Source organism: Gavialis gangeticus, unplaced genomic scaffold (assembly GCF_001723915.1).
Source record: "Gavialis gangeticus isolate Ggan-Ray unplaced genomic scaffold, GavGan_comp1, whole genome shotgun sequence".
NCBI lineage: Eukaryota > Metazoa > Chordata > Crocodylia > Gavialidae > Gavialis > Gavialis gangeticus.
In genome coordinates, this window is record NW_017729022.1 from 98,186,807 (window position 1) to 98,212,436 (window position 25,630).

Sequence of the window (25,630 nt, forward strand, 5' to 3'; positions counted from 1 at the left end):
AAAAATGGATTTGGGATGCTGCTGCAGCAGTCCAGCTGGAACAAGAGATAGTGTCCCCGGGTATCAATTGGCTGCGTTCTAGAAGCTCCTAAGAGCGAGTAGCCCTCAGCTGCTTGCCAAGGCAACTTTTTGTATGGATGGGGCCAGGACAGGGCAGCTTTTTATACTGCTGGAGACAGCACAGGTGCTGACCCCAGGCTCTATCTCCCCCTGGCTGCAAATCTGGGAGGAGCCAGGCAGGGTTATTTTGTCCCATGTGGCACAATTTGCTCCACAACAAACTGCATGTTCGAGCACGTGCGCTGAGGCAAAAAGCCCTGGCTCAAATTTGCATTGCTTCTATTTGAGCTGCTGCAAGCACACATGCTTGCATGTGTGGATGCGCCCTTAGGTGTTCAGCTGTCCCTAAACATTGAAATAATGCTGTGTATATCATTTGTGCTAAAGGCATGCAGCAGTTTGACTACTAATTAGAAAGTTTTTTGTCAGGAAAAGTAGACATTGTCAGGGAGTGGGAATTCACTTGGAAAAAAAATTATTCTAGTAATCATTTTGTTTCCATTATGTGCTTCTGAAGTAAATTAAATACTAAATAAAATTTAACAGAGATTTTAAAGCACTGGATTTCCTTTGAGAAATTAGCCTCTCAGGAATAGCATTCTTCAGACAATCAAAGAATTGCAGCATGCAGAAATAGAACACAGTTTGCTTATGGAAACAAATTAGTGCCTCATAGTTAAAGATGTATCTAGGCTTCCATTGTAGGCCTGGTTTTCCCCTGACTTTAACACATTTTATCTCATGCCAGGATTGAGATTTTTCAGGACACAGGAGGCAAATTAGACAAGGTATTTAAGGGACTTGTAAATTTTAGGTGCAAAATTTAAGATTTCTTTAAAAATATATATTTAAAAGCATCTGGAATGAGAAATTCTGATGCCTTTGTTGGGGATTTAACCATCAGGGATGCTCAAACCCCAGTGTGATGTAAGGTGCCTTAAGTGGGGTTCCCTGAATGATGTACTACCCGCCAGGTGTGGAGCCTCTCCCCTCAACTCACCTGGCACAACTTGATGTTATTACATAAAGAGAGAGGGTTCAGTGGAGTTCCTCTTCCTGGGAGGGCTCTCTGGGGGGCGGCAGTACTCACGGTTCAGCAGTGCCATGTTTCACAGGGCTCCACCTCCCCTACACCCCATCCACTCGCCAACCGGATGGGCATCAGGAAATGGTGATTCGGTCGTGCTGGCTCAACCACGGCTTGCCTTGAGGGGAACCCCACATCTGGGTGGGCTCTGTTGGTACTTGCCTGGCTGCCCCCCTTTTTTTGGCTTCGACGAGTAGCCTTCCCTCCCTAATGACTGTCAAGCCATATGTGCGTAAGCTGGCGCCTACTCCAGTGCCTCTGAGTAGGACGCTTTCCTCTTACATCTCTTCTTTCTCCTTCTCTTTTTTTTTTTTCAAAAGAAATAGACCCCTGGGGAGGAGAGCCTGTGGGGGTGTCTCACCACCACACCCAGCCTATGGGGATAGAAGGTTGGGCACTACTGCCTTTGATTATTTTCCGGAAATCCATAATTAGATATTCTGTGGCCACATCCCCCATCCTGCTCTGTCCCTTTTGCATCATGCCTACAATGTGCGAGACACTGAAAAACTGGCTTAAACAGCCACCTAAGGATTCCTCCTTAAAAAGGACATTCTCAGGTGGTTTGCAGCTGGTGCGGCTGGCTCTACACCAAAATAGTCTGTAGCTGTCTTCACATATGAGGTGCACAACAGTGGGCTGGGGAGGTCCTGCACTTGGCATGACTTGGCAAACTTAAGTATGGCTGGCTCTCAGAATCCCTTGACATGACTTTTTTGAATTTCTAAATGTCCCTGTGACCGCCGGGCTTCGGCTAGCCACTTTCGGGCAACCCTGGTTTCTTAGCGGTTGTTCTGCCTCTTGCAGGCTGGCTTGTTGCCGAGGTAGATCTTCCCTCCCACGTTGCAACCCTGTTCTCGTCTGCCACGTCTTGGTATTCCTCAGTAGGCGGGGTTAGTTAGCGGGTCCCTCGGTGGCCCGGGCTAGACCCGATGGTTGCTGACAGGGCTCCGCCACCCCTACACCCCGGCCTCACGCCACCTTTGGTGTACTGCCTCGTTGTTACCTGTGGTCTTCCCCGCAGACCACATCCGCTGCTCTGCGTCCCGAAGCCAATGGCGGGAGACTCTGCTCACCCCTGCGGTGCGTCACACCTTACTCCTGTCCCATGGGGAACCTTCCCCACTGTTGCCCCTACCAGGGCTTCCCTGCGAACCCCACCATGGGGGCACACCCCTACAGACTCTGTCCCCCTAGCTCGGGGTATTCTGAAACAACTAATGCACCATCATAGTTTCATAGTTTCATAGATTTAAGGTCGGAAGGGACCTAGTAGATCTTCTAGCCTGACCCCCCGCCAGGGCGGGAGAACAAAAAAAACAAACAAACCCCAAAACAAAAACGGGACTCAAATGAGTCCAGCCAGGTAGGCATCCAGCCTCTTCTTAAAGACCCCCAGGGCAGGGGCCAGCACCACTTCCCTTGGAAGTTGGTTCCAGCTCCTAGCCGCCCTAACTGTGAAGTAGTTCTTGCGGATGTCCAATCTATACCTCCTCTCCATCAACTTGTGCCCATTACTCCTTGTTATGCCAGCGGGCGCCAGGGGAAACAGCGTCTCCCCCAAACCCTTCTGGTCCCCCCTAGTGAGTTTATAGACGGTCACCAGGTCCCCCCTCAGCCTTCTCTTGTGGAGGCTGAATAGGTTCAGGTCCCGTAGTCTCTCACTGTAGGGTCTGCCCTGTTGTCCCCGGATCATGCGGGTGGCCCTCCTCTGGACCCTCTCCATGTTGTCCACATCCCTCTTGAAATGGGGTGCACAGAACTGGACACAATACTCCAGCTGTGGCCTGACCAGCGTCACATAGAGGGGGAGGATCACCTCCTTGGCTCTACTCTTCACCAACCCACCACCTATATCCCATCCCTGGGCCCTTAAAGGGAAGGGATGGCACTACTCTCTATTTGTCACTCCCCAGATGAGTTCCGATCCTACGCTCAACATCCCGGGGCCCAGTGGCGATCCCCACCCCAGTTACCACCATCCCCTTCAGGGTTGTCCTTGGATCTTCGTCTCTCGGCATGGCATCCTCCGAGCCCACTGTCCTGACACTCACACCTGAATCCAGGGGCGCTCCTGGGGCTGCTTCTGCTTTTCCTCACTCACTCAGTCAGCCAGTCGCTCCTTTGCTGATTAGCAGGGGTCTTCAATATGATGCTCCCCTTCTCAGCCACCATTACCTCCAGCTCACTGGATTCCTTGGTGTCTGCCCATAGAGCCCACTCTGCCACCGGCATCGGCTGCAGCTTGGTCTCCTGGCTATCTGCCCCCTCCACAGCAGTGGCCACCACTTAACTTTGCCAGCCGGCGTCTGATGCTGATGTCACCGGCCGGCCGCAGCTGTACAAAGAGGCGGCTAACAAGCCATGCGGGTTCCTCCCTCCACTCCACGTGCGCTCCGTCCCAGGCTTCAGGTAAGTGCCCTGCATTACTTCACCTCCCGGGACAGTCCCCATATTACCTATCAGATATTCTACTCCATAATACTTCAGTCCTCACATTTTCAGTGAGGATGCTTTATTTCTGCAGCTGTCTGGTGTAATGCACTAGACATTCTATATCAGCTTCATTTTAATAATTGTGATTTTTGTTTACCATAATGGTGACAGTGGATAATCTTCACACTGCTCCTTGTGTCACATTGACTATTCCTTGTGTCACACTTTGACTATCTTTTTAACATATGCTGAAAGCTTCCATGCTTGCAGGTGTAAGTGGATGCTTAAGTACCCTGGGTAGCAGTGGCACACGGAGCAGCATCTGGGGCTGTGCTGGCTGCAGTTGCGGTGGTGGCCAGGCCAGCAAAACCACAATTGCAATTTTTACACCCTATTTGGGTTACTGCCTGTGGCTGGTGCCTTGGCCACCCCCTATTTGTTATGCTACTGCTACAGATTCATAACTGTATCCTAGTAGTTCCATGAGCAAGCTAGTAGTTTAACCAATATCTGGAGCTACAGGAATGCTGTCATGTTTGGAATCTAACAGACAGGTACATGGCCTGCATCTTGGTGTGGTTACATCCCAGCTCAATCATGGCATTTACATACCTAGAAAAACTGATTCATAAATGATTATAGTCTACAATAAGAATAAATTATGCCTTAAAAAAGGTGAAGGAGTTGGGGGAGGGGGATGGCTACCAATTGGAAGCCACAATTAGATAGAAAAACCACACTACAGGAGTTTAGTGTCCTGTGAAAGATCTCCAAGAGGTGTCTTTCCGCAGTGTTCCCTCTCCTGGGCAACTGCAGGCATGTCGCTGCATTTCCAGAATCAAAAGTGAATGTCTGTTGACTTGCTTATCAATTCAATCTATGCAGCTCAGACTAACATGAGAAGATTGAACTGATTTGGCCTCAGGCTTTTTGACTGTCTGTACCTAGCCATAATGTAGCCATGTGCTCTTACTGACACATTCCAAGGGGCCCAAGGTCTGTATCTAGATATAATCTTGAGATTTATATTTAGATTGTTCAAGGCTGATTTACATAGATTTCCACTGAAGAATAACATGTTGGGTTAAAAAAAATGCAGATTCCTTCTCTTAATTTTTCTTTAATTCCTACTATTATATTCTGTCAATGTGACTTAGTTCCCTATAATTTGGAAGGGACAGCAGAGGGCATGTGTAGTCTTATAACAAATAAGATCCTACATAAAAGAAAAAGTTTTTGCAAAATATAAATGTGGTGTCTTCTTTGGGGACAGAAAACATGAATAGAAGTATATTCTTATCAGGTTATTAATAACTAGTATCAAATTAGCAGGCAACAAGTTTAGTATTGTAATTAGGTGGAAATATTGGCTACTGTACTGAAGAAATATCTTCATATACATCACTGAGAGAATGAAAAACACAGACATACAAATTTAAGGGATCACCATTAGAACACAGTATGTTTTACACCTGAATATCAGTCTTTGCTTTTCATGTCCCTTAACTCCAAATCACACAATCAAGGTTGCAGGGAAACGCACTGTTTTATAAGGGCTGTGTTTCACATAACTAGCCATAGTCTGGTTGTCCAGGTTACCAGGTGACCAGGACGACTGTCAGCTAATTAAAAGCATTTTAATAAAGCATACTAAAGAAAGTATCCATTTAAATATTTACACTGTTGCTTGACTGTCTAGGGAAGTGCCTGAGGTATCCATAATTTCATGTGTCTCAGAATTTCTTACCTTAACAGAAGGTCCTACTCTTCTCAGAACTGTCTTTAAATTAAGAAAAACATTTATACTGAAACATGTTGGTGATTAACGACTTAAATGGAGGCAGGGGAGAAGGAGGCAGCTAGACCCTCAGGAAAGGTCAGCTGACTACAGAATATTCATATACAAGAAATGTCACTGTTTCTGTTGCAAAGCATGCCTTCAGTTTTGTAAGATTTGGATTAGTTTTCTCACCAGTGGGTTGCTGCAGTGGGTCCAAGATGTAGAGCTAACATATTTTAAGTAAAACTATGAATTGAATGTTTCTGAGGGTAGACATCCACCTAAGATGGTTGCAAACAAGCTGTGTCAGGTATTGTGAACAATGTAACTAGGGCAGCAGGGAGGCCAGTACACACCAGCCACTTAAGCATTTACCCTGCTTCTTGAAAAGATTTTGCAGCCTGTGCTCAGCTGCATGCTGCCATGGCTATACTGCTGGTAATACCCTAGCTGACAATCTTAGAGATAATCCACAGGGCTGTGCAAAATTTCTCCAGCTGTTTCGTTTCGATGCTGTTTCAACTCATTTTGAGCTCCAAACAGTGAAATCAAAATGAAAGAGAGGGCTTCGAAATACCCTCAAAACAAAACGAGGCCAGTAGAAACATTTTGAAAGTTTCAGCCCCTCCACTAGGTTGCAAACCACTGGGAACCCAGCCTCCACTGGGCTAGGTACCCAGCAGCCTGCAGCCTGGTAGAGGCAGGTGGGGCACAGCCCAGGGGCTGTGCTTTGCCTCCACCTGGCTTGGTTCCCAGCTGCTTGCAGCCCCATGGAACTGAGCCCAGTAGGAGGTAGTGGAGCTCTGCCTCCCTCCCCTGGCTCAGCTCCCAGGGCTGGTTTCAGGCGGCAGTGGCAGCCTCCTGCCGCACCCCCTGGAGGGCTGCAGGGCTCTGCTGGACTCCACCCCAGGGTGTGGGCCCCTATCTGCTTGAGATCAGAGGACGTTTCTCCTCCTCCAGTTTCGTGCTTCCATATTATAGCCTGAGTGAAACATCAAAACAGCTTCAAAGCAGTTTTAATGTTTTGACAAAATGAAATGTAACACTGCTTTTGAAACTAAACGAAACTCAAAACAAAATACTGTTCCGTTTAAACATTGAGACAGAAGTCAAAGCAAAATGGTGCTGTTTTGCACAGCCCTAATAATCCAGGACATATTCCACAAGCTACAGTCATTGCTATTACCTCACTGCACTACATTGTAGACACATCCCAGGACATGACATCTATTTGAGCAGGATTATGAAAGAAGTTTTAAAGAAATTATAATTTTGGGGTCTGCAATCCCAAGTGTCCCTTTTATGGAAGTTTTGTGGAAAAACTGGAAATAGAGAGCAGTTTCATAGCTGGATCCACCCCATGGAGCTACTAAATCTGGCCTGTGGAGTGAAGGGCTCAGCGAAGTTCAGTGGTGGGGGGCTTTTTAATAGAAAAGAAGGGAGAAATAAAATCATGCTAAGGAATATTTTTGAAAACCAAAAGAGTAGGAAAAAATCCACAAAAATGGAATAATTTTGTGGGGGGAAAAACCTAACCAAACAGCAAAGCAAATAACGAAAAAAAGAAACAGTTCAATTGAGAAGTCTTTTTCAACAGATAAAAAAAAAATGGACAGAATTTTAACTTGTATATCTGCAGCTACAAGTTTCCATCAGCCCCCAGCCAGCACATTGTAAGGTCAATCAGAAATCTCTCCCATTCACCTTCGATATGTATGCATGATAAAAAGCTCATTAACATTGACTTATGCTTTTCTACTATACAATCAGGTACATATAACTATTTCTTAGTGTACTTCCCTACATTCCTTTTATTTTCTACTTTACTTAAATGAATATTCATTTAAATTAGTTGTACTGAATTTAAATCTATTTTTGTAATGATTATGCATTTTATATTTTATTAGTTATCTTCCCAGATGCGATAAAAAAGCCCTTGTTATAGCACAGTAGAAAATCATTACTTGGCTAAAGTATTTGTGCTAGGTTTGGTTACATTACAGTTATCACATTTTCAAATGCTAGAAATTTCTACAATGTATTACCACTGTGAAGGCAGAGATTATTATTATTTATACTACAGTTATGCCTACAGGCCCTACTGAGAACATGGCCTCATTCTTCCTGGCTCCCTAGAAGCACACAACAAGCCACCATCCTGAAGACCCAGACAACCTTACCATGTAAAACAAAAAAGCAACCACAGGATTATTGTTATTATCATTTTTTGCATTTATATCCTGTCCTATTTGTCGGGGATAAGGCCTCCCCTGCCTCCCCATTTCGGGGCTGCTTACCGGTTGCCAAGGAGAGGCTCACCTAGGGTTGGGCGTTTTACACACGCTTGCCTCGCCTGCCATGACTTTGATGGTAATATTAATTGGTTCATATGGTCCAGCGCCTGTCGTCCAAAAATGAGACTCCTCGGCGTCCCACGGGTCCCATGTTGATGAGGGCTCCACCACCCCTACACCCTTGCCCGTTCCACTGGGTGGTGGCCGGCTATCTGGCCAGGCTACGTGTCCGTAGACCACCCCAGATCGTCCATAAAAGAAAAGGCAACGGTAAACACAAATGCTATGGACAGGGGTTCTCTGGACTGAGGTGACTGCTTCAACCTTCATCAGCCGTCTTCCGACATCCCCCTGTAAGCTGTGGGGTTGAAACCCCTTCTCTAACTCTCAATGAGATCCTCTGGCTTTGTTAGGGCTCCTTCTGGCCGCTCCGCCCCTTGCTACAGGAGCTACGGGTTTCCCAAACACTGATTGCCCCTATCTTCCAGTTTATATGGTACCCGGCATCTGCTGGGTTCCAGCCGCTCCCGGGAGGCACCAACCAGTCTGCAGCCCTGCAAGGCCAGCTGTCCAGGCTCAGAAACCCCGCTGGGGCTTACCCTTCCTCCAAAGGGTCCTGCCTCATTTGAGGACGGCTCGCATCCACTGGAATGTGCTCTGGCCAGCTTTGGCTTCTCCACTGCCTTCTTCCGGTTCCGCCGCTCCCCCTCTGGCCGGCTCTGGCATTTCTTTTATGCCGGCCCTTGCCGTGCCGGCACCTCCCTTCTCCATGCACCTGGAAAAGCTGAGTTCCTGCCCAGCGTCTTGGGCCTGTGGACGTGTGATTAGTGTGTTTGCACTGGGGCGTGGAGCCCCGGAGCCCGCCGGCTCCTTCTCTCCCTCACACTATTCAAAAAGGCTGAGAAGGGATAACAGGAGCTCAGCAAGGTAAGGTAATTTCCAAAGCTGAACACTAAGAATAGAACCAGATTTCTTTACTCTTAGTCTATTCCCTACCCCGAGACCATAATCATTTGCTAGCTATAGAATTAGATAGATTTTTTTTCTTGCCATAGAACAGCTAATTGGAGCCATGAGATTATACCATAAAGAACCAGTACTGTATCAAATATTTGCCCTGGTGGAATTGCATGCTCATTTAGCCATCAAACAGTTGCACAAGTTTCTTAATTTATTAACTTCATCACAACCAAGGAGACAACTTTATGTGCAAAATTACTTGCATCAGCAGAAACCTGGTGTGTGTGGATAATTCTGAGTGCCACAGCTACCTGCTTTGCACTTCTCTTAACAAGCAAATTCAGTTTTTCACTATCACATAAGATGAGTCAGTGGGGTATATTTCCATCTCTACAACTTGATCTGCTGCATAATTGCAAACAAGAAACATAGGTAAAATATTTTATATAGTTTGTTCTTAATATTTGTATAATAACATCATATATATAATAGGCCTTTGCAAGTAGGCAAGTATTCAATTCAGTTTCGGCTGTGGCCACTTTGGATGTCAGAGGTCCAATCTGAAGCTCCAGACTGGGTTTCTGCTTTGATCTGGCGGAAGCGGCTCCGAAGTTTTGGAGGTGTCTCGGAGATCCGGCCATAGGCTATAATGGGGGGATCAATGAAATATCTATAACTTCGTTGTTTTGTCTCTGCTTTGGGTGAAACTTGCAGGGGTGGTAGCCTCTGCTAAGAGCATGAAGCCTGCCAAGCTTCAAGAAGATAAGTTCAGGGGTTTGGGGGGAAATGCACCCCAAATTCTTTAGAGCAAAACTCCTGTCACATCTATGCGTTATACCACAGGAAGGTGAAAACTGCAGGGGTGGTGGCCCCTGGTGAGGCCACAAAGCATGCCAGCTGTTAAGAAGATAGGTGCAGGGGTTTGAGGGGAACTGCACCTCAAGCTGCTGACAGGCAAAACTCGTGATGTGGGTGGGTGACACTGTGAGTGTGTTAAGGTGCACCCCTCCTGGCGCTGGGGCCTCTGCACAACATGGCAGTGTGCCCCAGTGAGGTCTTCTCCTCCCCTACAGCCTCATGCCCAGTCCTCCACTTTACGTGACAACAGGTAAAATAACTTAGCTGGCTCAACACCAGTAGCATCAGCAGCAGCACCAAAGGTACCCAAACGGAACTTTCACAGAGCCTGTTGTTTTATAAAGGAATTGACAGCAAGAAGTAAATATGTTGTGTTGTGTTGGACATATGATGTTACTCATGGTATGCGATGGCTTATCATGTGTTTTTCTGTCCATATGTGTATTATGACAAAAAAGGAGTACTTAAAAAAATGTATCTTTGGAAGGTTTAGGGTTGAAAACCCTTTGGTCAGGCTGAGGAGGTACCTGCAGTTGGTCCTGGATGGAAGGAATAGTAAAGAAGCCAGAGGCTGGCCTGGCCCACAATGCATGCAAGAATGCCAGTCAGTGAAAACTGAAACAGAAGTGTCAGGGGGTGAGGGACAGAATGGGGTGGGGGGTAGGAGGGAAAGGGAGATGTAGCAGTGCAGGTAAAAGTGCAGGGGTGCCTGGGGTGTCAGATGTCCAGCAGGTTGCTGTGTGCCAGAATGCCACTGTGTATATTGCGTCCATGAGTTTCTATACCTACTACCTAGGAGGCTGAAAAAGTGCAGTTTATAGGCCCAGCCCTGGAAAGTGGTTTGATGGGCTAGCTGGTAGTGACTTAGCCAAGGGGTTTTGAAAGGGTAGAAGATGATTGGAGGACTTGGAATTCCCTTTCCTCACCAATCTGGTAATGATTTGGCCCAGGGGTTTTGAAGGGGTAAAAGCATGTGTGGTGGGGGGTGACAACATCCCCAACAATGCTAAACACCCTCTCAGTTGGAACACAGGTCGGTGGACAGGACAGGTGTTGCCGGGCAACTGTGGCCAGATCCTGCCACATTGGCTGCAGCTTGCCCAGTAGGCCAAGGGGTTGCAGTCCAGTGGCTCCACATCCTCAGCAAGATAGGCAGCCACCGAAGCCTCGGTGCTACCTACCCGAGGCTGGGGTCTTGTGCGTTTGCACCCCAGCATTGAAGCCATGGACATGGGCCACATTGCCTTACCAGTGTCTGCACATCTGGTGACAGCAGCCTGCCCCAGCCAGGAACATTGATCCCCTGGAACTTCTCCATTTAGTTCTCCAGTTCCCTCACTAGGAGGATCACCTGGCTGAGGAGGGCATCGCCAGTGTTAAGGGTCTCGGTGGCCTCAAGGAAGGGCTTGAGGACCAGCAAGATCTGGGAGATGGTACCCCACTCAGCTCTGTTCAGGGGACCGCTGACCCCAATATCCCCAAGCAAGGCCATCTCATGGATGGCCTTCTGTTGCTCTACCAAACTTTCGAGCATCAGGTATGTGGAGTTCCACTGAGTCTCCACACCCTGCATGATTTTATGCTACGGGATGCTCAGTTCTGCCTCTCTGTCCCACAGCACCTTTTCCCCTTGATGCTGCAGTGGAAGTAGCCTGCCACCTTTCTCCATTTTGAAATCAGCTGGCTTGTAGCAGTACTGGTGGCAGTGCTGTCACCACCAGCCCTGTCCCCCTCCAAGGTATCCCTCACTATTAGGTGCAACCTGTGTACCACACAGCGGATGCCAACAAAGTTAGTATCATGGACAGCCTTCACCATACTGGCCCTGTTGTCGGTGACCATGAACCCGCAGATGAGCTTGGCCTACCCAATGAGCCACCCCTGCACCATGTGGTTCATGGCCGCCATGATCTCCCTTGACGTGTGGGACTCATCCAGCACCTCTACAGCCTGACTGATCGCACTAGTACCCTGTGAGGGAGAGGTAGGCATTATTGCCACCCCGGCTTCTCCAGATGTCAGACATGAAGTGCAAGGCAACCTGTGGCCCTGCCTTGTGCAGCTCCTCACTCAAGTACTCCCCACATGCCTGATACAGGGAGGGCACCACTGTCCCGCTAAAGATGGTGCACGTGGGCACTTTGTAAAATGGGGACAGAAGTGCTACGAACCACCTGAACCCTGGCCACTCAACTAGGGAGAAGGGCTGGCTAGCCAAAGGAAGTATTTCCCCAATACTCTCCCCAATACTCCCCAAGCATCTCCCCTGCCAGAAGACCTGGCACCAGCACGCTTCATATCCATCTTTCCTGTGCTGCATAAGGTCTCTGTGTGTGTGTCAATCCTTTTGCATTGTGTGTTTTATTCCCTCTGTTGCATGCATGCACTGGCCTCTTCTTTGATTGTTTGCTTCAGTGTTAAGAGTTATGTAAAAATTGTGTGCTGTCTGTCTGTCTTCTTCTCCTATGAATATCTGATTTTCCTTTATATTGTGTGTGTGTGTGTGTGTGTGTGCGCGCGTGTGTGCACGTGTGTGTGTGCAATCTGTGTGCCCCCCTGCACAGTGATGGCTCACACTGGGAGGGAAAACACAGCTTTCTTTTTTCAAAGTTTCCAAAAAAAACAAAGAGCAAACATAAATTCAAAGAAATGAATTGGATAGTAATAGTAATAGTAATTGAATAGAATAGCTAAGATAAGATAAGCTAAATCCTACCCAATCTTTTCTAACAAGAAAAAGGGGCAGGCAAGTTTAACTACTGAGTACAGCAAGCAAGCTGACATGCTTCAGTCTGAGGGTTCCTTTCTCATGCAGTTCCTGAGGGAGAACAAGCTAGGAAAAGGCACAGCATGCCTCCAAACAGAGGCTTTTCTGCTGTTTCTAGTCCCTCCCCACAGACACTCATCATCGGAAAGGCAGCCAGAGTGAAATCCTTCTCACTGGCCACCTACACTTGTCAGTCTTCTGCCTCGCTCCCCCTCCTCCCACCACTCTCCCTCCCTCCCCTGCTCCCCCTCCCTCTTCCAACTTTCAGTTTCAGCATCCGCAGCATCCAAAGCATCCGAAGTATTTCCAAAGTGCTTTAGAAGCTCTGAACCGCTTCTGACAGCTTAACTGAGCCTGTGCTTCATGCCGGGCATGCTGCTTCAGATGCCAAGGCGTCCAAAGTGGCCCCAGATTCAAAGAGCAATCCAAAGCCTAGCACAGCTCTATATATAATTACACATATATATAGAAAAGCACCAAGTACTGGTAGTCGAAATGCAGTTTCAGGAGTGACATAGATGCTTTGGGCCCTCCATCTCCTTGGAAGTTGTTAAGGGTTAAGTTCTTTAGGTACTTTTAAAAACAGGGGTTATGTTTCTAAGTGAGTTCAGCATTTTGAACACGGTATCTTTTATCCCTCTGTTGTTTTAGGTCCCTGAACAATGATGATAATGATATGTACCCTCTTTGTAAAGCACTGTGCACTCTACACATGAAAATGTAATATAACTGTAAATTAGAAACTCAGTTAGAGGCTGTTTTTTAAGCATGGTTCTGTGCCTAAAATTGTGTTCATGCATGCATTTTCAGATGCAAATTTCTTGTGCTCTGATAGGTTGCCAAGTATCTTTTTCAAATGACCTCCTTTTTGAACTGCAAAAATGACATTTTAGAAGGATTTTTGCTTGATTTAAGAATATGTTCTCCACTCAGTGCACATGTAAGTTTAATTAAAATTAATTCTTTTAAACCCCTTGAGCTAGATGGAAAGATGTTAGACAGAAAAACTAGTAGAACAAGACAATTCCTTCTTAATTAACTACGGAAAATATAAGTATTTTGAACATTAAAGTCACATGAAGAGAACATAATATTACATAATACTTTTTAAAGTCAAAGTTTTTACAACAAGAAAGAGAGAAAATTTCAACTTTTCCTGAAGGAAGAGCAGGATCAAATGTATTATTTGATGAGGGGTCATTTCCCAAGTGTTCATGGATGGCCTAACTCATCTACCATGGAATAGTGTGTCCATGTTAGAGTTAGGCCAATGTATACACTTCTGAAAACTACAACAGCTCTGTTTTAAGTATCAGCTGCATTTTGTAGATCAAGAAACTGAAGAGGTAAGGTCAGGGGGAATAATGTGTGAATAAGGACTGCTTAGAGAAATAACTATTTGCAGGACCAGAGGTCTGTCAATTGGTTGGTTGGTGTCCACCACTCTTTTTCTGTACCAAGGAATAACTGCCACAGAGAGGACAATTACCACTGGGGCTGCTACCATTAACTACCAAGCAGATTTCTAAATGAAAAGCCACCTACACCAGAAGCTCAGGCTATGGTCCGTTCTCAGTTCTGTATCTTTCTAGCCCTGGAACCCCAACTGTACAGAGTGGAGGATCTCCTATAAAGACTGAAGCCTAAGGAAAGCAGGTAGTAGAGTAATGTCTCTCCTCCTAGAATTTCAAGGACTTTTCTTCCATATTTTTCCCCTCCATCACATGCATCTGTGGGGATGTATGCCCCAGTATTTGTAATAACATAATTCTGAATTAACAACAGAGAACCTGGCAGAGTACTTATCTCCTTCCCACAAATGCTTTCACAACTCAGAAACCTTGACTAGGGCTAGTTTTCAGGACATAAGTGACTATAAAATGTTATCTCTGTCAAAAAGTCCCACGCGGATGTAAGTTCATCTGTATCAAAATAAGTTTTTAATTTTCTCTAGTAACCAGGAAAGGATGTGCTGGCCAAACAACTTACTTTACTCCTCATGTAAAAATACCTTTGGTGCCATCAGCTTACAGTAACAATGATTAATAATACACTGTGTGTATGTATGTGTGTGTGTATACACATACACACACACACACACACACACACACACACACACACAGTATATATATTGCCTAATATTCACATTTAACATATAGTAAAATAAGTGTTCAAAAAGCACAAGATAAATTATTAAAATTATTGCCTGGCCTATATTTAACTAGTATCTATATCAATTAATTTCCAATAAGCAGCTAAAAGCTGACCTGGGACCAGAACCAGATTAATGATTTTAAGTAAATAATTTATTGAATTAATTTAGTGTTTTCCCCCCTTCTTCTGGAATGCCCACTCTGCATTCAACCTCATTCTTTTCTCCTGGGAGGACTGTATTCTCTGCAAATGTATTTTCTCCCAATTTGTTATAACCATATGAATTAATTTTACATATGTATTTTGCATTAAAATTCCAATATTGTTGTGTTAATAATGACAGGTTGAATGTATCAAATGGAGGGGGGAGTTCAGTTGCCTCATTGGATAAGATAATTCTTATAACTGGCAGGAAGACTTTAAAAGCTTCTTTAGGAGAGGTAAGAATTAAGAGAAACAGAGAAAGTAAGTAGAACTATGACATTTTAGAGCATATTACACCTTTTTTCTGTACAGTATTGGCTAGAAACATTAGGTTACTGTAAGCGTATTGCATTTGCCCACAGTTATGTGGTGATCTTTTAGATATTACAATATTTTTCTGCTCTCAGTACACAGAAGAAAAGATTTGACCCAAAAGGCATTGAAATGAGTGGGAGCCATTGAGTCCTTGTATTGACCTGCGCTGTTCAATTTCTTCATCAGCGATCTGGATGATGGGGTGGAAAGTAACCTGTTTAAATTCGCTGATGACACCAAAATTTGGGGGGAGGTGAGCACGCTAGCAGGGAGTGAGAGATTGCAGAGGGATCTGGATAGGTTACAGGGGTGGGCTAACAGGAACAGGATGCGTTTCAATACGGACAAGTGCAGGGTGCTGCACTTGGGCAGTAGGAACCAGCAGCACACTTACACAATGGGGAACTCCCTACTTGAGAGCACGGAGGCAGAAAGAGATCTTGGAGTCATTATTGACTCCAAGATGAACATGGGCCGACAATGCGAGGTCATGGTTGGCAGGGCTAACCGGACCTTGTCGTGCATCCACAGGTGCATCTCGAGTAGAGCCAAGGAGGTGATCCTCCCCCTCTACGCGACGCTGGTCAGGCCACAGCTGGAGTATTGTGTCCAGTTCTGTGCGCCCCATTTCAAGAGGGATGTGGACAACATGGAGAGGGTCCAGAGGAGGGCCACCCGCATGATCCGGGGACAACAGGGCAGACCCTACAGTGAGAGACTGCGGGACCTGAACCTATTCAGCCTCCACAAGAGAAGGCTGAGGGGGGACCTGGTGACTGTCTATAAACTCACTAGGGGGGACCAGAAGGGTTTGGGGGAGACGCTGTTTCCCCTGGCGCCCGCTGGCATAACAAGGAGTAATGGGCACAAGTTGATGGAGAGGAGGTATAGATTGGACATCCGCAAGAACTACTTCACAGTTAGGGCGGCTAGGAGCTGGAACCAACTTCCAAGGGAAGTGGTGCTGGCCCCTACCCTGGGGGTCTTTAAGAAGAGGCTGGATGCCTACCTGGCTGGACTCATTTGAGTCCCGTTCCTTGTTTTTGGGGTTTTTTGTTGTTCTCCCGCCCTGGCGGGGGGTCGGGCTAGAAGATCTACTAGGTCCCTTCCGACCCTTAATCTATGAATCTATGAATCTATGACTTCAGTTGGCTTTGGATCAGGCCCCACTGACCTTACCTGGAATACACCGGCAAATGTTGACATTTAAGCACAACTACTATATAGAGCAAAAGCTTTGTTATCCGGCACCCATGGGGAATGGGGGGTGCTGGATAACAAAATATTTTGGTTAACTGAGAGACCTGAACAAGCATCTTTGCCTGCTTGGGCCACCGCGTTTGGGGTGTTGCTGCTCCTCCCGCCCCTTCACTGCCCTTCCCACAGGCCCCAAAGGGATAAGGAGGTGGGCCCTGTGCAGGCTGCTTTGCCTGTGGGGCTTGGCAGTGCAGGCTGCTTTGCCATGGCCCATGGGGGCTCAGCGAAACCGGAAGTGCCACGGTGGGTACCGGCCGGATCAAGGTAGAAACCCAGTCCGGAGCTCTGAATCAGATTGCTGCCATCCAAAGTGGCCAGATTTGAAGCCGGATTGGATCTCTGTCGACTCACACAGCCCTAGTATGTGCTCAAAGGGCCTTGAGGCTGATGAGCCTATCTGAGTGTACTAGTTGAGTCACTTGTCCAGCACTCAAGGAGATATTAGGTCCTTGTTTTGTCTTGCTATTACGTAGATCTGTTAGAGTGGAAGAAGAGATACCTGGTCTTGCTGTCTCTTACATGGTAAGCAAACCACAAACAATATAGTTTAGGTAACTGTAGAGAAACCTGGAAAAATATTTCAGGATAGAGAGAACACAACTGGAGAAGACAGGTTGGAAAGAGGCAGAAAAAGGCAGAGAGTCAAAGGACCTGACTGAGGAACAGTTCTAGTGCTAAGGACATATTTTGGAGGTAGGAAAGGCTGAATCTGTTACAGGGAAGGCTGAAGTGGGAGAGGAGTGGAGAACAAAAAGAAAAGAATGAATTCTTAAATACAGATATAATCACACAGGATATGTATTTAGTTCCTCCATGCTCTAATTATACTAAATTAAAGCTAATAAATGAGTCTGTTCAATACCCAAAAGGTTCATGTTCTCTTCAAAGCTTGGGTGAATCTAACCCTAGCATGAAATTGAGCAATAGAATCCAATTGTCTCAAGTATGTGGCTTATGGGTTTTTATTTCTAGTGACCAAAACTCATGATGAATTAATTGTAAATAAGGTGAATGGAAACTAAATAAAATAGTTTCCACAGATTTACAGAAAAAACATCTGGAGCACTGGCACCAAAATACAGAAATCTACATCAGTGGGAACACACTATATCACTGTAAGGTGCAGTAAGAAATACCTGAAAACCTGCAATCTCTGATAGAGTTCCATCAGAAATTCAACAATCACCATCTCTCCATCCAACTTTCTCTAGAATACTTCAGCACCAACATCTCCTTTTTAGACACGATGATCAGTATCCAGAATGATAAATTACAGACCACGTTATGTAAGAAACCCACAGACCAACATACATATCTGCACAGAACCAGCAATCACTCTAAACACACCAAAAAAGCTGTGATATACCACCAAGCTCTCAGATACCACCGAATTTACACTGAAGAGAAGACCTGGGATTGCCACCTCACCGATCTTAAAAAGGCTTTCACTCAACAAGGACACTCCTCCAGAGAGATAGATCGCACATTTGAAAGAGCCACCCGGATACCACGGGAAGAACTGCTGCAGTTCAGAAGAAACTCCACCACAAATCGCACAGTCAGTTATAACATATCACCCCTTCCTCGAACCTGTACGGAAAATCCTCAAACAATTGCAACCCATACTAGAAAGAGACCCTATTCTTAAAAAGGTCTTCCCAGAGCCACCTATCCTAGCCTTCAAACAAGCACTGAACCTCGCTAACCTCATCACCAGCAGCAAACTTCCTCAAGCCCAGAACACACCAAAAGGATCCAGACCATGCCATGACAAGAAATGCAAAACCTGCCAACACATCTCCACCACCCCCACAATTACTACACCCCACAACAGAGCCATCAGCATTCCTGCATCTTACAGCTGCACTGCCAGAAATGTAATGTATGTCATTCAATGCACCAAATGCCCAGATGGAAAATACGTAGGAGAGACCACACAACAACTGTGCACCAGAATGAATGCACACCAGAAATCTATCAAAGACAGGAATACCCAACTACTTGTGGGGGCACATTTCTCACAAGAAAACCACTCTCTCTCCAATCTCTCAGTCCTGATCCTCAAAGGAAAGTTACAAAACACTTCCCAGAGACGAGCCTATGAACTCCACTTCATCAACCTCCTGGATACTAACAATCATGGACTAAATATAGACATTGGATTTGACACATTATAAGCTGCCTGACAGCTGACTTCCCAGGTACCTCTCCACTATTCATCCCCCTTCTCTCCCCCGCAACCCAGCCTGTCTCTCACCCATTGACTCCTCAATCTACATTTTCACTGACTGCCTGTCTTGCATGCATACCAGCCCAGCCTCTGGCTTTTTAACTTTTCATTCCACCCAGGAAGAGCACACACCAACTGCTGAAACTTCCTTAGCCTGATGAAGGGTTTTTTAACCTGAAAGCTTGCTTAAAAATTGTTCTCCAACTATTAAAGATATCAGATTCACCCAAAGAACCTTGTCTGCCACAGATAAATGAGACATTAAAGCCTCCTATATATAACAATAAGATATTTCACCTCTTTTTTGGTTGCTGGAGCTTCTGTTAATCTGAAGTCTTGCCAAATATTTCACTGTTACCTTACTTAATATTCCTGGTTGTTAGTACCTTTTGCTTTGTGAAGCACTGATTTAGTGTCACCTAAATTGCTTTTGTAAAATATAACCACATGTCCAGTCCTTTTAAAGTAAGGGAAAACAGTATCAGAACCATATTTTTTTTTATGCATTCCAACATAGATGATTCTAAGATTTCATACTCTCTCTCTCTTTCTCTCTCAAACAATCTTGCTTCTGGAACAAGCTTTCCTTTTAACTTTTGATATCAAATGCCACATTAGCATGCAATGTTATTTTGATCTTTTCAAGGCAGCCTGTTCTTGAATTTGGCCAAAGATCCATAATTTGCAGATCTGTCTCTTGATTTCCCACTGAGCTTTTCACTACTTCGGACAATAGTGATATCATTGTTTCTATGTTGGACCACTTAATTTAATGCAGGGGAGAGAAGGGGGGAGGGCAATGGTTAGGGAAAGGGGCACTCACAGATTTAATTTAACCAAATGTAATATATGCTCCAGAACTGAAGTGCATTGGTCATTTTAAGAGAGCTGAAACACACTGACATCACAATGATCTGAAGATCAGAAATTAAAGAACCTCTCAAAATTCAGACTGAGTGGTACACACCTCAATAGGCATGCACAACTCCTTCCATCTAAAATCCTGAACTGGCTATTAGGGCTGTGTGAAATTTCATTGGTTGTTTCGTTTCAACACTGTTTCGACTGGTTTTGAGCTCGAAACAGCGAAAATGAAATGAAACAAAGGGCTTCAAAACAGCCTCAAAATGAAATGAGGACAGTTGAAACATTTCAAAAGTTTCAAAACATTTCGAATTTTGAAGCTGAAGCTGGCTTGCCTGCAGGGAAACAGAAAATAAGGAGAGGGAGGGGGAAGAGGAGGGAAGAACTGCTCTCATATTGACTGTGTAGCTAGCCAGTGACTGTGATCCTTCCCTGAGGTCCCTTCCAATCCTGGTGCTCTGGGGGAGGGATGGAAAAACAGCATAAAAGGCAGCATTTTTTGAACTGGCCTGCTTTCTGCCTAGGGGTCTGACAGTTACTGAGCTGTGTCTTCCAGCAGCTCAGGAGCATTAGACGAAGAAGGCTACTACTAGCATTGATTTGAATGATTTCCTACTTGTTAGCCTAGCAAGTGGCATTCCAGAATAACTTTTTCTTTCTTCTAGACCCTTTTATTTTATTATTATATTCATTGATTTATTGTTTTCATGTTTATAATTATATTGGATATTACACTATAGAATTTAATTTATATAGGAAGGAGGATACATTTATATTTTATTTCTATACAATTATACCTTGCAGCATATACATACATTATAGAATTTATATATGAGGGAGATACATTTGTATTTTATTTCTATACATTTATACTTTGTGGCATATATTACATATCTTATACCATTTATATAGGAATGCAGATACATTTATACCTTGCAACATAGACTACACACCTTGCAGCATAGATTACAAAATGTATATAGGAATGCAGATACATTTATATAGTTGTATAAAAGCAAGACTCTATGAAACACACCAAAAAGTATGGTGGAAAGGCAGCTGGCAAGCCTTCAGGGAGGGGCAGAAGAGGGGGTAGAGGGAGAGGTGTAAGTTCTCCCCTGCCCCAAACTGAGACGCAGCCTCTTTCCTACAACTAGGAGGGATGAGGTTTCCACAAGCAGCAAGAAGAGAGGAGCAGTGCCAGTGCCACAGCCTGTGACTGAGACTGCATTCCCTCCAAGAGCACCAGCCATAACCACCCCCACCACCACCACCACCACCATGACAACAAACAGAAGCACCAGCAGCAGACCCAGCACCAGCATTACAGTCTCCTCCACCCCCATTTCACCTCCCATGCTGAGCCTTCCAGTGCCAGAGAAAGAACTAGAGCTGGAGCTGGAGCTGAGTGCCATAGCAAGGGAAATTCTGGGGAAGGAGAGGGAATCAGCTGAGTTTGTGCTCCACACCCCTCAAGTTTCCCCTACAGCCAGGTCTCCTTCCCCAGATAGCACTTCAGAGGAAGTTGAGGTAGAGCCTGCAGAGGCAAGTGGCTCGGCTGAGTCCACTCCTCCTGTTGCTGTGCCTCTGCCTGTTAATGAGTGGAAAATGGCAGCATCCACACATGCAACCACACCCCAGAAGCGAGCGGGTAGTGTGGTCTGGGATCATTTTGAACTGGCAGATGATCCCACGTACACTATCTGCCTGCATTGCCAAGCCAAAACCAGCTGGGGCAAGGTAACAAAACACATGAGCACTATGAGGATGCTGATGCATCTCCACAGGCACCACCCCCTTGCCCTTGCTCCTCCTCAGCCTGGCACCAGTGGGAGTGTGCCCAAAGGGAATTCCAGGTCTCACTCCAAAGCCCCTGTTCCCCCAAAGCAGAGGCAGGCCACCCTGCAACAGTGGGGGAAAGGCAGACAGAAAGTGGGGCACGTTGCAAGAGCAAGCGAGATCACTCAGAGCACTGTGGAGATGCTTGCTGTCGATGGCCAGCCCTTCTCCATAGTTGAGCGGCCAAGTCCCAGGTGGCTCATGACGCTCGTGGCCCCATCCTACTAAGTGCCTGCATGCACCACCTTCAGCAGGACAGTGTTGCCCTCCCTGTATGAGGCATGCAGGGAGTACTTGAGGGAGGAACTGCACAAGGCAGGTCTACAGGTGGCCTTATACTTCACCTTGGACATCTGGAGCAGCTGGGGTGGAGATCACGCCTACCTCTCCCTCACAGGGCACTGGTGTGACCAGTCAGGCTGTCGGTGGGCTCTCCTTCAAGCCGAGGTGATGGATGAGTCCCACACAGCAACAGAGATCATGGGGACCATGAACTGCTTGGCACAGGGGTGGCTCATTGGGCAGGGTGAGCTCACCCATGGGTTCATGGTCACGGACAGTGGGGCCAATATGGTCAAGACAGTCCACGGTGCCAAATTTGTTGGCATTTGCTGTGTGGCACATAAGTTCCACCTCATTTTCAGGGATGCCTTGGAGGGAGACAGGGCTGCCGGTGATGGTGCCAGCACCACCAGCGAGCTCATTTCAAAATGCAGGAAGGTGGTGGGCTACTTCCACTGGAGCATCAAGGGGAGCAAGATGCTGTGGGACGAACAACCAGAGCTGAATATCCTGCAGCACAAAATCATGCAGTATGTGGAGACTTGGTGGAATTCCACATACCTGATGCTTGAGAGGCTGGTGGAGCAACAGAAGGCCATCCATGAGATGGCCTTGCTCAGGGAGATTGAGATCAGTGGCCCCCTGAACAGAGCTGACTGGGATACCATCTCTCAGATCTTGGTGGTCCTCAAGCCCTTCCTTGAGGCCACAAAGACCCTCAGTACTGCTGATGCCCTACTTAGCCAGGTAATCCGCGTAGTAAGGGAACTTCAGAGACAAATTGAGAGCTTCCAGGGGATCAATATTCCTGGCTGCGGCAAGCTGCTGTCACCAGACATGCAGGCACTGGTGAGGCGGCTGAAGGAGGGCATCAGGAAATGGCTTGATCCCTTGCGGTCCAATATGGTCCATGTGCTGGCTGCCATGTGTGACCTGAGGGTGAAGGGCAATTTATGCAGCAGCCAACCCTGAATCAGTGGATGGAGCTGTTGGTGAAGATAGTCAGGGTGGCAGAATGGCAGAGGTGGGGGGACATGGAAGAGAGGGACCAATGTCCCATGCTAGCACACCATCCACCTGCCAGTCTCCTCCTCCACTACAGGTGCTGCCAATGTGGGCCAAGGACATGGCTTCTATGGTGGGGTCCAGAGCCACCTGACCCCACCATCAGGCAGGTAGTGCTCAGGCCTGGCTGGCTGCTTATCTTGCCGAAGGTGTGGAGGCGCTGCTGTGTGACCCCTTGGCCTATTGGGCAAGCTGCAGCCAGATGTGGCTGGATCTGGCCACAGTTGTCTGTGATCACCTGTCCTGTCCACCAACCAGTGTTCCAAGCAAGAGGGTGGTCAGCATCACTGGGGATGTAGTGACACCCCACTGCACCTGCTTGGATCCTGGTTTGGTGGAGCAACTGATGTTCCTGAAGGTGAACCTCCTGCTGCTGGTGTTCCCCAAGCTCCAGGTGCAGATGGAGTGAATGCCACCCTCCTCACTCGGTCTGCACCTATTTCCTTTCTTTCATTTTTTAAAAACCAGTTAATGTCCCACTCTCAGCTGGAGGGGGCACTCACTGTATCACCAGTCAGCAGGGGAAGAACATGTCTCTGCTGAGTTTCCATGCCAGGATGAACTTGGAGGCATGGGCTGGGGCTATTGGGAAGGAGGAGGTCTCAGGTCCTGGGCATGACCACTAAAACTGCACCCTGCCAGGGTAGGGAGGCCTGGTGGGACTGCTGGCAGTGCGGCAGCCCTATAAATGCCAGGACCAAGGATCCCCTGGTGAAAGGCAGGGAGGAGACAACATAACCTCCAGCTAATGTACACATGCACACAGTCCTGGCTGGATGCTGCTGCACTTTCCCCCTCATCAGCAGACAGAGGTACAGCAAGAGGAGGAGCCAACTCAGTTGAGCTGCTTGCTTCCACCTCTACATCAACCTCCTCCGAAGTGCCTTGAAGCTGCTGTGCAGTGTAGAAATGTATGAAACCAGTAGAAATAAATCTTTCTCCCTATATAAATTCAAAACTATACATGTGGTGCTGTGAAGAAATGTATGAAACTGATAGAAATAAATCACTCTCCCTATATAAATTAAAATGTAAGTGTGGTATAAAGAATAAATGTATAAAAACAAGTATGAATATATCTTTTTTCCTATACAAATTGTATTATGTATGTACGTATGTATCTATGCTGCAAAGCTTTAAATGTATAGAAATAAAATATTAATGTATTTGCCTTCCTATATAAATTAAATTCTATAGTAACCCTATCCAGTATAAGTATAAAATTCAAAAGAATAAATCAATTAATATAATAATAAAATAAGAGTGCCTAGAAGAAAAAGGTATTCTGATATCCCTCTTGCTAGAATAGCCTAGCTTAGCAAGTAGGGAATCCTTTAGAAGAAGAGCAGTGCTGGCCGTAGTTGTCTGATGCTGAGCTGATGGAACACACAGCTCAGTAAGTGACACCAAGGCAGAAAGCAGGGCAGTTCAAACAATGCTGCCTTTTATGCTGTTTTTCCATCCCACCCCCACAGCACTGGGATTGGAAGGGACCTCAGGGAGGATCACAGTCACTGGCCAGCTACATAGTTGATAATGAGAGTAGTCCTTCCCTACTCTTCCCCCTCCCTCTCCTTACTTTCTGTTTCCCTGGAGGCAAGCCCAGCTTCAGCTTCGAAACTTGAAATGTTTAGAAACTTTCAAAAAATTTTGATTGGACTCATTTCATTTTTGTGCTTTTTCAAAGCCCTTTGTTTCATTTCAATTTTGCTGTTTTGAGCTTGATACGAGTCAAAATAGCGTCAAAGTAAAACAGCCGGCAAAATTTCACACAGCCCTACTGCTCACTACAGCAGGAGTAAAACTACAATTCTTTCCAGGCAAGTAAAACCTTGAAAATTAGTGCCTTTGTATCCCAGCACAAAACATGTTCAAGGGAGAATAACATACAGATGGGATTACGAAGTGAACTCAAATGAGAGCAACTTTGCAGTTTCTTTGGGTGTTCATAGATGAAATGGGCGTTAATGTTGAGAACCTGAAAGTTTTAACCTGGCATTTTTTTTGGTGCAGTGCATTTGTATTTGCATGACATTCCTCTTTTGAGTGAGTTAAGTCTCGTGTCATTCCCCGCAGATTTCAGTAGTGGGAGTCAAATACCAATCTAGCCCTCATAATGTCTTTCCTAACCTATTACAGCAGGAGGTGCATGTAAACTGACCTGTGCTGTCCCCACCTCTGGCCTCTCACTGGGAGTCTCCCCTGGGCACTGTCCCCCTCAAAACCTTGTCACTTGTACCCACCTATGTTCAGTCGGTTGGTCTGGTCTCTGTTAGTACGCAATCTCAAAGACCCCATTGCAATCCCCATTCCAAAGATAAGCTGTGCGAATCCTCCCCTCCCATTCCTTTCCCTTCCCATCCCACCATGTTACAAATATATGTACTTTTTCTTTTATTTACTGTTGCAGTGCACACAGATGCCCTACGCCTAGAAGCAGAAATGGTAGGAGAGACCCCTAGTGGTGAGAAGGGGGAGGCTCAACTCCCAGTCACCAGGGCAGCACAGGTGCTGGTTGCCAGGGAAACCAAGGGGGTCAGCTGACAGGAAGGGGCAGGGCTTGGCCCCTTCTTAAGCCCAAGCATAAGGCCAGGAGGGCAGTTCCCCTCCAGCGGCCAAGGATGGGGGGAGCTTGGCCAGTACACAGGGAAAAGGGAAGATTGAAGATTGAAGATTGACTGAAGAAGCATCCCCTGGTGGCAGCTGAGTTGAAGTACTTTTCCGGTAGGGATAGAACATGGATTTTTGACTGGGCGGTTTAGTTCACGTTGTAGCCCAGGGGCTTTGTGTTTTGTGTTCTGTGTTTGCTATTTAACCGGAGGACCGGGCGAGGCTATTAGGGGTGGAGGAGGCCTCATAGGAGCTCCACAGTAGTGTGGGGTTTCCTGGTGCTGGAGAGGGTGCAGCAGTGTTTGGGGGCGCACCAGCCCCAGTCCCAGAGCGAGGGGGGCAGCGAGGAGCCCCAGAGCAAGAGGGAGCAGCGAGGAGCCCTGGAGTGAGAGGGGGCAGCGAGGGGCCCCAGAAGTAAAGAAGAGGGCCAAGGCATAGGGCAAACCATGTCAACTACCATCTGCGAGGCTTGGGCTGTGGTGTAGGGGAGGAAAAGGAGCCGCAGGTAGCGCCCCCTGACACCGGGCATATAAAGTGGGCAGCCTCCCACTAATTACATCACTCAATC